General features: G+C 40.5%; 1 protein-coding gene across 6 annotated transcripts in view; it reads right to left on the minus strand.

The window, feature by feature from the left end:
* Window positions 1–18673, minus strand: part of SUPT3H (SPT3 homolog, SAGA and STAGA complex component) — a 449050-nt gene that overhangs the window by 305683 nt on the left and 124694 nt on the right. Inside the window, exon 1 of one of the 6 annotated variants that reach the window (XM_075860949.1) lies at window positions 14313–14387. The exons of 4 other annotated variants lie outside the window; for them this stretch is intronic. The gene's annotated coding sequence lies outside the window, so the exon portion shown is untranslated. Of the gene's footprint in view, window positions 1–14312; window positions 14388–18673 lie in introns of those variants that run through there. One more of the 6 variants, XM_075860948.1, reaches the window with a different exon arrangement.

Here is an 18673-nt window from a genome sequence, read left to right on the forward strand (position 1 = left end):
TTATGCCTCTCAGTATAAAACTGACAGGCAAAGGCAGGGCCTAACAGACATACACAGATGGCAGCCCCGGGTGCCTTCTTTAGGCCCCCAGCTGACAAGGAAACCCATGAGCACCGTTGTGATCACGTCATGGGAGCGCTGACGGAGTGAAAAAGTGAGCCCTCTCTGTCTAACCGTTTAGATGTCGCGGTCGCTATTGACCGTGGCTGATGGTGTAGGCACAGCTCCTGTGCGTGTAACATTCCTGTGATGTACATTTACAGAGCTTGGTGCTAAATTATTAGCGCCTGTGCCGTAAATGTACAGCTGATGTTGCCAAGGGGTTAATAAGTTAAGGAACCAGCTGATGATCCTATACTTCACTCATGCGTCATTTCTATTGGCTAATGCAATACTAGTGACAAGGGAAGAGCATGTTCATAAAGGGCCAAAGTAAAGAATAAGAGGGCCTTAGCAAGGTCTTGTGGGCAACCCTATATTGTACAGTGACATTTGCTTAAGATCATAAGTCTATAATTTCACACATATTGCTCTAGATATTAAGGTATATGTCTTTATTTCTACGCTTAAATCACCAGGTGGGGTTTGTAAATAAGTCAAGAGGTCTGTGTCAATGGGAGAGAGCAGATCTGAAGAGTTAAAAAGTACAGTAGACCTCTTGTAAAAAGTGAAGCTTCAGCTGGCCAATGACTACGGTAGTTAAAATCCAAATATTTGCTGCAGCCAATAAGTCTGACAGTAAATTAAGGCAAAGGCCAAAACAGTGAGCAATGCTCATAAACCATAATTACAATGGAATAAAACATGAGGACTTTGTCGAGAATAAAAATTCCCAAAAAAAAGGTAGCGATGCTTCACAATTCTGTAAAACAGATTTTCTGATTAACCACTTACGGACCTGACAACTTTTGGCCATAAGGACCAAGCAATTTTTTTTCATTGCCACATTATAAGAGCCATAACTTTTTATTTTTCTGCCAATAGAAGAGTTTTTGCGGAAAGATTTGTATTCAATGACACCATTTTCGAGAACATATTATTCATTGCTTAATTTTTATTTAAAAAAAAATCATTTTGGGTGTGGGGAATGTAAAATAAAAAACTTAGGAATTCTGCCTTTTTTTGTGGTTTATTTGATTTTTTTGGGGAGACTTTTTTATTTAACTTCATTTATCTTTTTTTTTTGTCCCCTTAAGGGAGTTAAAACAGCGATCGCTTGTGTGCCTGTGTGATTTTCGAGATGTACATGTACGTCATAATGTGCCAACGGGGAAACAAAACAAAAACAAATCTTTTTAATCTACAGTCCATACGTTATATAACAAAGTGCTATTTTTCCCGTCAAATCTGATGATTTCTGCAATGGAGCCTCCGATGCAGATGCGAATAAAGTCTTATTGATATTGTGGACACTGCTGTGAAAAATGTTTGCTCTTCACCCAACTTCTTCTCTTTTTGCTAATTTGTCACATTTAAAGGTTATAGATCATCCAACTAATTTTAACCCCTTCCCGCTGTGGCCACTTTTGACCTTCCTGACAGAGCCTCATTTTTCAAATCTGACAAGTTTCACTTCATGCGATTCTCAGATTATTTTCTCGTGACACATTGGACTTTATGTTACTGCCAAAATTTGCTCGATACATTCAGTAATTAATTGTGAAAAACACAAAAATTTTGCGAAAAATTGCAAAACTTAGCATTTTTCTACATTTAAACATATCTGCTTGTAAGATAGGCAGTTATACCACACAAAATAGTTGCTAATTAACATCCCCCATATGTCTACTTTATATTTGCATCGTTTTTTGAACATCCTTTTCTTTTTCTTGGACGTTACAAGGCTTAGAACTTTAGCAGCAATTTCTCACATTTTCAAGAAAATTTCAAAAGGCTATTTTTAATGGGGCCAGTTCAGTTGTGAAGTGGCTTTGAGGGCCTTTTATATTAGAAACCCCCAATAAAATTTTAAAAACTGCACCCACTATTCAAAACAGCATTTAGAACGTTTCTTAACCCTTTAGGCGTTTCACAAGAATTAAAACAAAGTAGAAGTGAAATTTACAGATTTCATATTTATTTATTTTTTGCAGAAATTCATTTTTTTAATCCATTTTTTTTGTAACACAGGTTTTACCCGAGAAACGCAACTCAATATTTATTGCCCAGATTCTGCAGTTTTTAGAAATATACCACATGTGGTCCTAGTGCGGTAATGGACTGAAGCACCGGCCTCCGAACCATTGGAGCACCTAGAGGATTTTGGGGCCTACTTTTTATTAGAATATATTTTAGGCACCATCTCATGTTTGAAGGGCTCTTACGGTGCCAAAACAGTGACAATCTCCCAAAAGTGACCCCATTTGGGAAACTACACACCTCAAGAAATTTATCCAGGGGTACAGTGAGCATTTCGACCCAACAGTTTTTTTGCAGAAATTATTGGAATTAGGCCATGAAAATGAAAATCGAAATTTTATCAAATAAAACTGTAGGTTTAGTGAATTTTTTTTTTTCATTTCCACAAAGACTAAAGGAGAAAAAGCACAACAACATTTGTAAAGCAATTTCTCCCGAGTAAAACAATACCCCACGTGTGGTCATAAACAGCTGTTTGGACACACGGTAGGGATCAGAATGGAAAGAGCGCCATTTGGCTTTTGGAGCTTAAATTTAGGAATTGTTTGCGGAGGCCATGTCACATTTGCAAAGCCCCTGAGGGGACAAAACAGTGGAAACCCCACAGAAGTGACCCAATTTTGGAAACTACACCCCTTGAGGAAATTATCTAAGGGTATAGTGAGAATTTTGACCCCACAGGTTTTTTGCAGAAATTATTGGAAGTAGGCCGTGAAAATTAAAAAATGTTTCAAAGAATATGTAGGTTTAGCAAAAAAAAAAATATGTATTTCCACAAGGACTAAAGTAGAAAAAGCACCACAGCATTTGTAAAGCAATTTCTCCCGAGTAAAACAATACCCCACATGTGCTAATAAACAGCTGTTTGGACACAGGGCAGGGCTCAGAAGGGAAAGAGCACCATTTGGATATTGGAATGGTTTCTGGGCACTATGTCACATTTGCTGAGCCCCTGTAGTACTAGTTTAGTGGAAACCCCCCCGAAAGTGACTGCATCTTGGAAACTACACCCCTTGAGAAATCATCTAGGGGTTAGTGAGAATTTTGATCCCAAAGGTTTTTTGCTGAATTAATTGGAATTAAGCCGTGAACATGAAAAATTTTATTTTTTTCCAATAAGATGTAGATTTAGGGCATGACCACACATGGCGGAATTCCTCCGCAACTGTCCGCATCAATGCCGCACAGAATCTGCGTTGCAGATTCTGCAGCGGATCTGCACAAAATGTGCAGAAAATTGATGCGGACTGGCCGCTGCGGACTGCAGGAAAAGTGCTTCTCTTCTCCCTATTCAGTGCAGGATAGAGAGAAGGGACAGCACTTTCCCTAGTGAAAGTCAAAGAAATTCATACTTACCGCCCGTTGTCTTGGTGACGCGTCCCTCTTTCGGCATCCGGCCCGACCTCCCTGGATGACGCTCCAGTCCATGTGACCGCTGCAGCCTGTGCTTGGCCTGTGATTGGCTGCAGCCGTCACTTACACTGAAACGTCATCCTGGGAGGCCGGACTGGAGACAGAAACAGGGAGTTCTCGGTAAGTACGAACTTCATTTTTTTTTACAGATACATGTATATTGGGATCGGTAGTCACTGTCCCGGGTGCAGAAACAGTTACTGCCGATCGCTTAACTCTTTCAGCACCCTGGACAGTGACTATTTACAGACGTCTCCTAGCAACGCTCCCGTCATTACGGGAGCCCCATTGACTTCCTCAGTCTGGCTGTAGACCTAGAAATACATAGGTCCAGCCAGAATGAAGAAATGTCAAGTAAAAAAAGCAAGACGCATCCGCAGCACACATGACATGTGCATGACAGCTGCGGACTTCATTGCGGAACTTTGAATCTCCATTGAAGTCAATGGAGAAATTCCGCCATGAGTCCGCCACTGCTCCGCAACAGACAGAGCATGCTGCGGACACCAAATTCCGCTCCGCAGCCTATGCTCCGCAGCGGAATTGTACGCATCGTGTAAACGAACACTGCTAAATTAAAGTGAAAGTCAATGTAGAAACGGCTCCGCTGCGGATTAACGCTGCGGAGTGTCCGCAGCGGAATTTAAGTGCAATTCCGCCATGTGTGAACCCGCCCTTAGATTTCATTTTCACAAGGAATAAAAAGAGAGAGAACCCCAACGTTTGTAAGTAATTTCTCTTCAGTACGGTAACACCCCAATATGTGGTTATAAACTGCGGTTTACATATATGGGAGGGTTCAGAAGAAAAGCAGTGGTATTTGACTTTTGGAGTGTAGATTTTCTTGGAATGGTTTAAGGACGCCCTGTCGCAATCGCAAAACCACTGATGTACCAAAAATAAAAGTGACCGCCATTTTAGAAACTACACCCGTACAGGCATTTATCAATGGGTGTAATGAGAATTTACACCCCTCAGGTGTTTTTCAGAAATTAATATACACAGTGGATGATGCAAAGTGAAGATTGCAAGTTCTCCACTGATCTGCCAATTCACCGCACAATATGTTGTGCCCAGCTTGTGCCACTGGAGAATCTTACCCCATAAATTGTTAAGTGGGTTCTCCCGGGTATGGCAATGCCATATATATGGATGTAAACTGCTGTTTGGGCACACGGTAGGGCTTAGAAGGGATGGAGTGCCATTTGGAGTGCAGATTTTGCTTGGTAGTAGTTTTGTTTGAGTTTTACTGGTATTTCAGTTTATAATGTGAGGACATATGTAATCTGTGCGGAGTCCATTAGGGTATAATAAGAGGGTATAATAATGGGGTAAATAATACAGTTATCCAGATGTGTGGTACGCTGTGAAGCAATTCATTGTGTGCAGGCCGGTGTCACACTGATAAACGGCTTTCTTTCTAATCCCCCTTTTGTAACACTGCACCCTTTGGGGTCTTTTTCTCCTTTGTAGTTTGGGATATTTTGCTGGGAAAGTTTTGCGCTGGTATAATACGGGCACCCTCGCTTCCAGCGTTTGTTTATGTCCCTTCCCTTCCTAGTTCCTAAATAATGTTTTTTCATCTCCGCATTACTAGTGCTATAACTTTTTTGGGTGATGGAGTTGTCTGTTTTTTGCGACACAAGCTGTAGATTTTATTGGTACCATTTTGGGACACATATGACTTTTTGACCACTTTTTATTTCATTTTTTGGAATAGAAAATTACCAAAAACAAGCAATTCTGGAATCGTTTTTTATTGGTGGTAACAACAGCAATCAAACTTTTGCGAAGACTCGGTAAGACTTGTGTCTTTTACATCGCTGTGCATCATGGTCCACTCATCTTTGCAGAATTGTCGTGATTCTTAGGAGGGTTTTCAAGAATGGACCGCCTGATCAAATCTTTTAACCATTCAGAGGTGCACTTGTTTGTGCGTTTTGGGTCATTGCCCTGCTGCATAATCCATCTGTGCTTGAGCTATAGGTCAGGAACTGACATGCGGTCATTTTCCATCAAGATTTTCTGATAGAGCAGAATTCATGGTTCCATCAATTGTTACAAGTCGTGCAGAAGTAAAGCCGCCCGAGACCATCACACTACCAACACCATTTTTGTATGATGCTCTCATGGTAGGATGAAGTGTGAGCTCTTTGTCAGATGTGACGAGACCCATATCTTCTAAAAAATTGCACCTTTGACTCATCAGTCCACAGAATATCAGCCCAAAAATCTTGGGGATCATGTAGAGGTTTTTTGGCAAATGCGAGATGAGCCTTTGTGTTCCTTTTGGTCAGCAGTGATTTGCACCCTGCAATTCTCCCATGGATGAAATTTTTGCCCAGTGTTTTTCTTATTGTGAAATCGTATACATTGACCTTGAATGAGACAAGTGAGGCCTGCAGGTCTTAGAAGTTCATCTGGGCTCTTTTGTGATTTCTGGATGAGTCGTTGGTGCACTCTTGGGGAATTTTTGGTAGGCCGGCCACTCCTGGGAAGGTTCACCACTGTTCCAAGTCTTCTCTATTTGTGGATAATGGCTCTCACTTAGGGCTGGGCAATTAATCGAAAAATAATCGAAATTGCAATTCAGCGCAATTAATCGTTGTCATCTTGCGAATTTTGGTTTTATCAATGATTTTTTACCCGGTTTAACTCCTTCAAGACACAGCCTGTTTTGGCCTTCAGGATAGAGCCAATTTTTTCAAATCTGACATGTTTCCCTTTATGTGGTAATAACTTCGGAATGGTTTTACCTATCCAAGCAATTCTGAGATTGTTTTCTCGTGACACATTGGACTTTATGTTACTGGCAAAATTTGCTCGATACATTAAGTATTTAATTGTGAAAAACACCAAGATTTTGCGAAAAATTGCAACAATTAGCATTTTTCTAAATTTATATGTATCTGCTTGTAAGACAGATAGTAATACCACACAAAATTGTTGCTAATTAACATCACCCATATGTCTACTTTAGATTGGCATCGTTTTTTGAACATCCTTTTATTTTTCTATGACATCACAAGGCTTAGAACTTTAGCAGCAATTTCTCACATTTTCAAGAAAATTTCAAAAGGCTATTTTTACAGGGGCCAGTTCAGTTGTGAAGTTGATTTTGGGGCCTTATATATTAGAAACCCTCGATAAGTCACCCCATTTTAAAAACTTCACCCCTCAAAGTATTCAAAACAGCATTTAGAAAGTTTCTTAACCCTTTAGATGTTTCACAGGAATTAAGGCAAAGTAGATGTGAAATGTTCAAATTTTTTTTTTTTTTTGCAGAAATTCATTTTTCATCTATTTTTTTTGTAACACAGAAAGTTTTACCAGAATAACGCAACTCAATATCTATTGCCCAGATTCTGCAGTTTTTAGAAATACCCCACATGTGGCCCTAGTGCACTTATTGACTGAAGCACAGGCCTCAGAAGCAAAGGAGCACCTATTGGATTTTGGGGCCTCCTTTTTATTAGAAAATATTTTAGGCTCCATGTCGGGTCTGAAAGGCTCTTGCGGCACCAAAACAGTGGAAACCCCCCAAAAGTGACCCCATTTTGGAAACTATACCCCTTAAGGCAATTTGGCTTTTGGAGCTCAAATTTAGCAGGAATAGTTTGCGGAGACCACGTCGCATTTGCAAAGCCCCTAAGGGACCAAAACAGTGAAAACACCAAAAAAGTGACTCCATTTAGGAAACTACACCCCTTGAAGAATCCATCTAGGGGTGTAGTGAGCATTTTGAACCAACAGGGTTTCATTGATTTTATTAGAATTGGGCAGTGAAGATAAAAAAAATCCTTTTTTTCCAATAAGACGTAGCTTTAGCTCAAAATTTTTCATTTTCTCAACAAATAAAGGAATAAAAGAACCCCAACATTTGTAAAGCAACTTCTCTGGAGTACGGCAATACCCCATTTGTGGTCATAAACTGCTGTTTGGGCACACGGCAAGGATCAGAAGAGAAAGGAGCGCCATTTGGCTTTTGGAGTACAGATTTTGCTGGATTGGTTTCTTGACGCCATGTCACTTTTGCAAAGTTCCTAAGGTACCAGTACAGTGGAAACTCCCCAAAAGTGACTCGATTCACGAAACTACAACCCTTGAGGAATTCATCTAGGGGTGTAGTGAGCATTTTGACCCCACAGGTGTTTCATAGATTTTATTAGAATTGGGCAGTGAAAATAAAAAAAATCCTTTTTCTTCAATAAGACGTAGTTTTAGCTGAAAATGTTTCATATTCTCAACAAATAAATGAAAAAAAAAGCACGCCAACAGTTGTAAAGCAACTTCTCCTGTGTATGGCAATACCACATATGTGGTCATAAACTGCTGTTTGGGCACAGAGTAGGGCTCAGAAGGGAAGGAGCGTCATTTGGCTTTTGGAGTACAGATTTTGCTGGATTGGTTTCTGGTCGCTATGTCGCACTTGCAAAGTCCCTGTGGGACCAAAACAGTGGAAACCCCGCAGAATTGACCCCATTTTGGAAACTACACCCCTCAAGGTATTCACCTAGGGGTGTAGTGAGCATATTAACCCCACAGGTGATTGGCAGAAATTGGTGTGCACTCGATGTTGCAGAGTGAAAATGGTTTTTCAATAGATATGCCAATATGTGGCGCCCAGCTTGTGCCACTGGAGACACACACCCCAAAAATTGTTGAAAAGGGTTCTCCCGGGTATGGCGATGTCATATATGTGGAAGGAAACTGCTGTTTGGGCACACTGTAGGGTTCAGAAGGGAGGTAGCGCCATTTGGCTTTTGGAGCGTGGATTTTGCTTGTAGTAGTTTTGTTTTGAGTCTTACTGGTGTTTCCGTTTATAATGTGGGGGTACATGTAAGCCGGGCGGAGTATATAAGGGGCATAGTCAGGTGGTATAATAATGGGGTAAACAAAAACAATAAAATAATCCATAGATGTGTGTTACGCTGTGACACAATCCTTTCTGCACAGGTCGGTGTCGCACTAATAAATGGTCTTTACTTATTCCCCTTTTGGTCCGCACTCCGCACCTTTGACGTTTGGGGAATTTTGATGGGACGTGTTGTCCTGGTATAATACGGGCATCCTTGCTTCCAGCAGATATGTTTGGGCCCTCCCCTTCCTGGTTCCCTAATTTTAGGGGCCTTGATTATTCGCCACTTGAAACAGAAGAAACGTTCCCCTCGGTCCGGCACAACTGCATATTTTTATTTCCTGGCTTATTGGTGCCTTGACTAATTTTATTTTTTCATAGACGTAGTGGTATGACGGCTGTTTTTTTTTGTGTGACGAGCTGTAGTTTTTATTGGTACCATTTTGGGGTACATGCGACTTTTTGATCACTTATCCTTTTTTTTTTGGGAGGCAAGGTGACCAAAAAACAGCAATTCTGGCATATTTTTTTAGTTATTTTTATACAGCGTTCACCACGCGTTATAAATTACATGTTAGCTTTATTCTGCGGGTCAGTACGATTCCGGTGATACCTAATTTATAGAACTTTTTATGTTTCACAACTTTTTGCACAATAAAATAACCTTTGTAAAGAGAATGGATTTTTTCTGTCGCCATGTTGTGAGAGCCATAACGGTTTTACATTTTTCGTCGACGGAGCTGTATGGGGGCTTGTTTTTAGCAAGACGAGTTATAGTTTTTATAGGTACCATTTTTTGGTACATGCGACTTTTTTATCACTTTTTATTTCAATTTTTGGAAGACAAAGTGACCAAAAAATAGCAATTATGTCAGTATTTTTTAGTTATTTTTTTTTACGGCGTTCACTGTGCGGAATAAATAACATAATATTTTTAGAGTTAAGGTCGTTACGGTCGCAGCGATACCAAATATGTATGGCTTTATTATTTTTTTCAATAATAAATGACTTGATAAAGGAAAAAGGGAGATTGTGTTTTGTGTTATTATTTGAAACTTTTATTGTATTTTTTACAACTTTTATTTTTACTTTTTTTACACTTTTCTTTAGTCCCACTAGGGGACTTGAAGGTCCAACTGTTTGTTTGATGTTCTAATACATTGCACTACCCATGTAGTGCAATGTATTAGAACTGTCAGTTGTTCACTGACAGCAAGCCGATCAGGCTCCGCCTCCGGGCGGGGCCTAATCGGCTGACGTAATGGCAGATAGGAAGCCATTGTTAGGCATCCTGTTGCCATAGTAACAGTCGCCAGCCTTGCCATCGTATGGCAGGGTTGCCGATTGCATACAAACCACTTTGATGCAGCGATTGCATTGAATCGCTGCATTGAAGGGGTTAATGGCAGGAATCGGAGCTAGCTCCGGTTCCTGCCGATAGATCGGGGTGTCCGCTGTAACATACAGCGGACACCCACTGCTGATGACGTCGGCTCAGCTTCTGAGCCGGAAGCTGAGTCGGCGCCATCTTGCCGATGGTACCGAGAGCCTCCTGGGCCCCGCCGACGACGGGGCATAGGAGGATTCCGTTACTGGCGGACCGGGAGGTAAGTATTAGCCCTCCGATCGCCTTTGCAGCCACCGGCAACCAAGCGATCACGTTGCTGGGGCGCCGGTGGCTATAAACTCCTCACATGCTGCAATCTCTATTGAACGCAGCATGTGAGGGGTTAATCGGTCGGATCGGAGGCTAGCTCCGGTCCTGGCCGATACCTCAGGGTGCCAGCTGTAACATACAGCTGTCACCCGGCGGTGATGTCGCTGGCTCAGCTCCTGAGCCAGCTCCATCTCCTTCACGTACAGTTACGTGGAGATGCGGGAAAAGGCCATCTCCCATCACGTAACTGTACGTGAAATTGCGGGAAGGGGTTAAACTGTATCTGCATCTTCAGGACGCAGATACTTGAATTCAATGGTAAACCAGGGGACCGTAAGGTCCCTGCTCTACCATTCACTATGTATCGCTAGACGCGAGGCCGTGACGTCATCACACCTGTCTGCACAAACCAGAGGGGGATCTCCTCCACTCGTCATTGAAACAGGGTTAGGTGAGTATGTATAATATTAATTTCATAAGGCACTATTAGGGGCAACTGTTGAGGCATTATATAGCATGGGGGCAGCTATGGGGGACTTTACACTGTGTGGGGTGCATATATGAGGGCAGTTACGGGGGCATTTTACTGCGTGGAAGTTTGTTATAGGGGCATTATACTATGTGGAGGGAAGTTATGGGGACATTATACTATGTGGAGGGAAGTTATGGGGACATTATACTGTGTGGAGGGCAGTTATGGGGGGAATTATACCCGTGGAGGACAGTTATGGGGGCATTATACTGTGGAGGACAGTTATGGGGGCATTATACTGTGGAGGACAGTTATGGGGGGCATTATACTGTGTGGAGGACAGCTATGGGGCATTATACTGTGTGGGGAGCACTATGGGGCATTATACTGTGTGGGGAGCACTATGGGGCATTATACTGTGTGGGGAGCACTATGGGGCAATATAGTGTGTGGATGCAGTGTCAGGGGGTAAATTATATACAGTACTATACAGCAGGCTCAGGGGATAAATATTAATTCAATTAAGTAGTATGCAAATAGGGGCGTGGCATGCCAAAGGGGTGTGGCATAATAATCGTAATCGAGCTTACATGTTCAATTAATTGTGATTTTGATTTAGGTCATAATTGTCCAGCCCTGCTCTCACAGTGACTTTGTTTGGCATCTGTATTGAAATCTCTTTAGAACAGGCTGCTTTTTGCGACCCTATAGCCGGAGTCACTTTGCTAGTCATGTACTGGTTAAGTGATGTTTAGATTCAACAGGTCCGGCAGTGACAGTGACATGTCAATCGCATCTAGTTGATTTAGTAGCTAAGGGGGCAATTATTTTTTCACATAGGGCCAGGTGGGGCTGAACACCATTTTTCCTTCAATAAATAAAATCATCATTAAGAAACAGCAATTTGTGTTCATTTGGGTTATCTTTGTCTAAATGAAAAATTTGTTTTATGATCTAAAAAATTTGTGACAAATATTCAAAAATCAAATAACTTGGGTAGAGAACCAAAACTTTTGCACATCACTGTATTTTTTTTTGCATTATTGAAATACCTGCCTCATAGAAAGCTATGAGTACACGACACTACATGTCTGTATGTATGTGCGCTTACATTTGTTTAGATTGCGAAAAAAATTTAGAATCCATTTCTCCCCCTTCTTTCTATACGTTTCCTATCCCTCAGCATCAGTTGCAATCCATTTATAACCTTTTGTCCCCCTCTCCCATGATTAGACTTTTCAGGATAAATCCAAACATTATGGATTTTTTTCCGCAGTGAGTCTGTGGGCAAAAACTGAAAACCGTGATAAAAATTTGCAATAATTTTGCAACTTTTGCAACTGAAATCTGCCCAGATTTTTTTTTCCCCGCTTTGTGTGAGTGAAGTTTTTAAAACCATATTCACTAGTATGGTAATGTCAATTGCTGTAAATTTTGAGTGTGGAATCCACACCGAAGATCCTCAACAAATCTGCCATGTCTGAGCGTGGCCTAACATGTTGTATGTATGGTGTGGTGTGGTGTGGTGTGAACGGAGCTTTACTTTCATTGAAATGTTGTAGATCATAATGGATTGTCATCTTCTGAATATAAACAAAAATGTTTCCATTCAAGAAGCAGAGATCTTGAAAATGGTTAAGAATTGATACAACCCTCTTAATCATTATTATATTTGAATTAATTTCCAATAAAAAAAATTTTTTTATTAATTATCGAGAAATTATTGTGAGGATAGAAAATATTCCGCTTCCTTAACGTTATACAATCCTTAAACATTTGTAACAAAAATGTAAAAAGTTTTTGTTTTTTTATTTTTCCTCCTCCGGAAGATGGAAACTAGAATTTTGTGATTTTAACCTTCTTACTGCATGAGAGGTGTGCAAAATACTTGAGGTAAAACTGTTAATCTGGGACTAGCCTATAAAGCAGCTCAAGTAACAGGACTTAGGCAGATCTGTTTGAAGTGAGCAGTGTTAGAAAGGGCAGCAAGTGCCCACAGATGCAGTCACCACAAATTCCTCCCCCTCCAATGTCAATATAACAGCGAGAAGTGTAGAGCGTCAATGCTCACATTCAGGCTTGTGTGTGTTAATTCAACAAATTGCTGCGCTTCCAGCGTATTCTCGCCGTCACGTCGACCCCAAGAGACAATAAACTTCTGACCCTGAAAGCCATCTTGTAATCTCCAGCCATGCTTGCAGAAGGACTCGTCAAACAGGACCTTGAAAATCCACATGGCCGGCTACGTTCAAGATGTCACAGACTCATCAATTAAAACAGATTCTTGACTTATCACCCGGATGCCATAGCCGCCCTCATATTATGACACTCCCATGAATCGCAGCCAGTAATCATTATCTGTTGGATCTGTTAAGATATCTATGGGACCGCAACATGACGGACTTTGTCATTCAACTGGAGAAACAATGGTAGGTTTTTCCGTTGCCAACCAACCAATATTACCAGAGCGATACATCCATTCATGTTCTATGCAGCCATAATCTTAACTAATCTCCAATCTCTAGAACTCTTAAATTGTTCTTCTAATGATGCTTGAACCCCTTAATGCACCATGATGGAACTGTACAAAATGGATTGCCTTACATAGAGGCCCCATGACGTAGTCACATAACGGTGACCGAGTGGGAACTGAAACGGTGCCCCTACGATCTATAGTAGGAGTTTGGCTGTGATCGACAGCCGGGCTCAAGCTGCAACATGAAAAACCTCTGAACCCGGCGTTTGAGCCCTTAAAAATGCTGTAGTCAATAGTGACCATGGCATCTAAGGTGTTTGACAAAGGGAGGGGAAATCACTCTGCACCCCACTATGCAATCGCAGGGTGCCTATGGGTTACCATAACAGTTGGGCGTCTAACAAAGGCCCGCGTGTCTGCATGTGCCGATTAGACCAGTGTAATACTGACAGGTAAAAATGCTTTGGAATACTATAGGTATTCCAAAGCATTATAGAAGCGATCGCTGCTTCGAGTTCCCTAGGGGTGCAAAAAAAAAAAGAAAAAGAAAGTTCCATACAAAAAAGGAAAAATGTTTTGTTTTTTTTAAATCTATATATTTATTTTTTTTTGTAAAAAAAAAATACATATTTGGTACTGCTACAATCGTAATGACCCATAGAATAAAGTTAACTTCTTATTTTAACTGCACAGTAAACAGCGGAGAAAAAACACAAAAAACAAAGTTGGAATTGCTTTTTTTGTAAAAATGAATCACTAAATTATATGTAGTACCAATAAACACAACAACTCGTCCCGCTAAAAACAAGCTCAAATATGACTACATCAATTTAAAAAATTAAAAAAGTAATGGCTCTCGAAATGTGGTGACACAAAAAAGGACTTTTTTTCATTAAAACACGTTATTGTGCAAAAATATTAAATTGTAAAAAAAAAAAAAGCTATATAAAAATAGATAAGTTACGGCCCTTGGCCGATGATGAAAAAAAAATAAAAAATGAAAGGGTCCTCAAGGCCTAAACTAGGCCAGACCTTAAGGGGTTAAAAGTATATTCCAGGAAAAACTAATAAAAGCTGAATTAAGCAGTGGTCTCCAAACCTATCTAACCACTTCTCCCTACTTCTGTAAGTTGAACTATTTTTGTCTCTCTATAGAGCTCCGTGGGTCATGTCCACGACTAGGTTATTCCCAGTTTTTCTTTTGATTCTCTATATCCTCCTCCTTACACCACTGTCAATCCTGTTTTATCAACCATTGATAATGCAGTATGAGGGAGTGAATTGTCTGTTACCGCACCTGCAGGTCCTGCACTCTGCTCTCCAGGCAGACTCCTTTTCAAACCTTGTAGTCCAAAAGGCAGCACAGGGATAGTCTGAGTGATGAGAAGTAATAAAATAATGTATAAAAGATTCTTCCAAGCCGTATTTTATTTCAAAAAGTTTTACGATACTATTTAACAACAATAATATATTTTAATATATCTCGGAGGGTCAGTCTATTCCTTTCTTTGTGCCAAGAAAGCATCCTCGAGAGAAAAGAGATTGTTTTCTTATGCATAAGAGACAGAGGCCACAATGAGATGAGAAATACATTTTGCCAGTAAAATGACGTCAGAATAACCACACAATACTGGAATGGTCAAGAATTGCTTCTATTCCAAACACGTAAAACTGGGAACTGCATAAAGTGACAGATCCAAATTTCATACATTTCATGTGATAAAATAAACTAAAGATGGCAGAAAGATAGAGCTTCAATAGGTAAGTTATAGTCACTTGAAATAACTAGAGCTATTTTGACATCAAATAACATTACAGTAGCCTAGTAAGCAGCTGCCCGGGTGGTCACAGGTCTGGCTTCTCTAGCCTTCCGCATGTAGAGGTTATCTCCAGAGAAATCTATGTACGGCCAATCCTTTGCCCTGCAGCAGCCACTGTGAGGGAAATGATTGGGTGCCCTGTGAATAAATGGGCGCGTCAGGCCTACCAGAGTTTCCTTTTATGGCTCATAGAGAGGGATCCTGAGTGGGGAACCATCGATGACATCCATATACTCTAATAGGAAAACCCCTATTACAGGGTTACTAAGCTTTGTTTGAAGCAAGCTGAAACAAACAGTATGGCCTTTCTACATAATAAAAAAAAAGAACACATTTCTAGATCAGATTGAAAGCAACTGTACTGTGGGACAGCCACATTATGATAGTTTGATCCAGCAATCCCATCCTTTTTTCAATATGCCACTAGCGCAATCCTGGGTGTCATGACGTCATTTTTCATCTCTTAAAAGGAATATAGGAGGATAATTTTTTGAAAGGTTAATATTACTTATAATTTTTAGGGCTTAAACCCAGATTAACACAATAAAACTTGTGACTGAGCTGAAGAGAGCTGTAGTACCAGGCACAGCCACTACAAAATGTCCAGTTTTGTGCCGCTTAACCCCTTCAAGACACAGCCTGTTTTGGCCTTCAGGACACAGCCAATTTTTTCAAATCTGACATGATTCACTTTATGTGGTAATAACTCCGGAATGCTTTTACCTATCCAAGCGATTCTGAGATTGTTTTCTCGTGACACATTGGACTTTATGTTACTGGCAAAATTTGCTCGATACATTAAGTATTTAATTGTGAAAAACACCAAAATTTAGCGAAAAATTGCAAAAATTAGCATTTTTCTAAATTTATATGTATCTGCTTGTAAGACAGATGGTAATACCACACAAAAATGTTGCTAATTAACATCCCCCATATGTCTACTTTAGATTGGCATCGTTTTTTGAACATCCTTTTATTTTTCTATGACATCACAAGGCTTAAAACTTTAGCAGCAATTTCTCACATTTTCAAGAAAATTTCAAAAGGCTATTTTTACAGGGGCCAGTTCAGTTGTGAAGTGGATTTTAGGGCCTTATATATGAGAAACCCTCGATAAGTCACCCCATTTTAAAAACTTCACCCCTCAAAGTATTCAAAACAGCATTTAGAAAGTTTCTTAACCCTTTAGATGTTTCACAGGAATTAAGGCAAAGTAGAGGTGAAATGTTCAAATTTCTTTTTTTTTTTTGCAGAAATTCATTTTTCATCTATTTTTTTTGTAACACAAAGTTTTACCAGAGAAACGCAACTCAATATCTATTGCCCAGATTCTGCAGTTTTTAGAAATACCCCACATGTGGCCCTAGTGCACTTATTGACTGAAGCAGCGGCCTCAGAAGCAAAGGAGCACCTAGAGGATTTTGGGGCCTCCTTTTTATTAGAAAATATTTTAGTCTCCATGTCGGGTTTGAAAGGCTCTTGCGGCACCAAAACAGTGGAAATCCCCCAAAAGTGACCCCATATTGGAAACTATACCCCTTGAGGAAATTATCTAGGGGTGTAGTGAGCATTTTGACCCCGCAGGTTTTTTGCAGAAATTATTGGAAGTAGGCCGTGAAAATGAAAATCGACATTCTTTCAAAGAAAATGTAGGTTTAGCTTATTTTTTCTAATTTCCACAAGGACTAAAAGGAAAAAAAGCACCACTACTTTTGTAAAGCAATTTCTCCCGAGTAAAACAATACCCCGCATGTGGTCATAAACGGCTGTTTGGACACACGGCGGAGCTTAGAAGGGAAAGAGCGCCATTTGGCTTTTGGAGCTCAAATTTAGCAGGAATGGTTTGCGGAGACCACGTCGCATTTGCAAAGCCCCTAAGGGACCAAAACAGTGAAAAAAAGTTACTCCATTTAGGAAACTACACCCCTTGAAGAATCCATCTAGGGGTGTGTGAGCATTTTGAACCCACAGGGGTTTCATAGATTTTATTAGAATTGGGCAGTGAAGATAAAAAAAATCCTTTTTTTCCAATAAGACGTAGCTTTAGCTCAACATTTTTCATTTTCTCAACAAATAAAGGAATAAAAGAACCCCAACATTTGTAAAGCAACTTCTCTGGAGTACGGCAATACCCCATTTGTGGTCATAAACTGCTGTTTGGGCACACGGCAAGGATCAGAAGAGAAGGAGCGCCATTTGGCTTTTGGAGTACAGATTTTGCTGGATTGGTTTCTTGACACCATGTCACTTTTGCAAAGCTCCTAAGGTACCAGTACAGTGGAAACTCCCCAAAAGTCACTCGATTCACGAAACTACACCCCTTGAGGAATTCATCTAGGGGTGTAGTGAGCATTTTGACCCCACAGGTGTTTCATAGATTTTATTAGAATTGGGCAGTGAAAATAAAAAAAATCCTTTTTCTTCAATAAGACGTAGTTTTAGCTGAAAATGTTTCATATTCTCAACAAATAAATGAAAAAAAGCACCCCAACACTTGTAAAGCAACTTCTCCTGTGTACGGCAATACCACATATGTGGTAATAAACTGCTGTTTAGGCACAGAGTAGGGCTCAGAAGGGAAGGAGCGCCATTTGGCTTTTGGAGTACAGATTTTTTTGGATTGGTTTCTGGTCGCTATGTCGCATTTTCAGAGTCCCTGTGGGACCAAAACAGTGGATCCCCCCCCCAGAAGTGACCCCATTTTGGAAACTACACCCCTCAAGGTATTCACCTAGGGGTGTAGTGAGCATATTAACCCCACAGGTGATTGGCAGAAATTGGTGTGCACGCGATGTTGCAGAGTGAAAATGGTTTTTCAATAGATATGCCAATATGTGGCGCCCAGCTTGTGCCACTGGAGACACACACCCCAAAAATTGTTAAAAGGGTTCTCCCGGGTGTGGCGATGCCATATATGTGGAAGTAAACTGCTGTTTGGGCACACTGTAGGGTTCAGAATGGAGGTAGCGCCATTTGGCTTTTGGAGCGTGGATTTTGCTTTTAGTAGTTTTTGTTTTGAGTCTTACTGGTGTTTCCGTTTATAATGTGGGGGCACATATAAGGCGGGCGGAGTATATAAGGGGCATAGTCAGATGGTATAGTGGGGTAAAAAAAAACAATAAAATGATCCATAGATGTGTGTTACGCTGTGACACAATCCTTTCTGCACAGGCCGATGTCTCACTAATAAATGGTCTTTACTTATTCCCCTTTTGGTCCACACTCCGCACCTTTGCAGTTTGGGGGATTTTGCAGGAAAGTGTTGTCCTGGTATAATACGGGCACCCTCGCTTCCAGCAGATATGTTTGGACCCTCCCCTTCCTGGTTCCCTAATTTTAGGGGCCTTGATAATTCGCCACTTGAAACAGAAGAAACGTTCCCCTCGGGCACAACTGCATATTTTTATTTCCTGGCTTATTGGTGCCTTGACTAATTTTATTTTTTCATAGACGTAGTGGTATGAGGGCTGTTTTATTTGCGGGACGAGCTGTAGTTTTTATTGGTACCATTTTGTGGCACATCCGACTTTTTGATCACTTGTTATCCTTTTTTTTTTTTTTGGGAGGCAAGGTGACCAAAAAACAGCAATTCTGGCATATTTTTTTAGTTATTTTTATACAGCGTTCACCACGCGTTATAAATTACATGTTACCTTTATTCTGCGGGTCAGTCCGATTCCGGCGATACCTCATTTATAGCACTTTTTATGTTTTACAACTTTTTGCACAATAAAATAACATTTGTAAAGAGAATGGATTTTTTTCTGTCGCCAAGTTGTGAGAGCCATAACGGTTTTACATTTTTCGTCGACGGAGCTGTATGAGGGCTTGTTTTTAG

The sequence above is a fragment of the Rhinoderma darwinii genome, chromosome 4 (assembly GCF_050947455.1).
Source record: "Rhinoderma darwinii isolate aRhiDar2 chromosome 4, aRhiDar2.hap1, whole genome shotgun sequence".
Taxonomy (NCBI): Eukaryota; Metazoa; Chordata; class Amphibia; order Anura; family Rhinodermatidae; genus Rhinoderma; species Rhinoderma darwinii.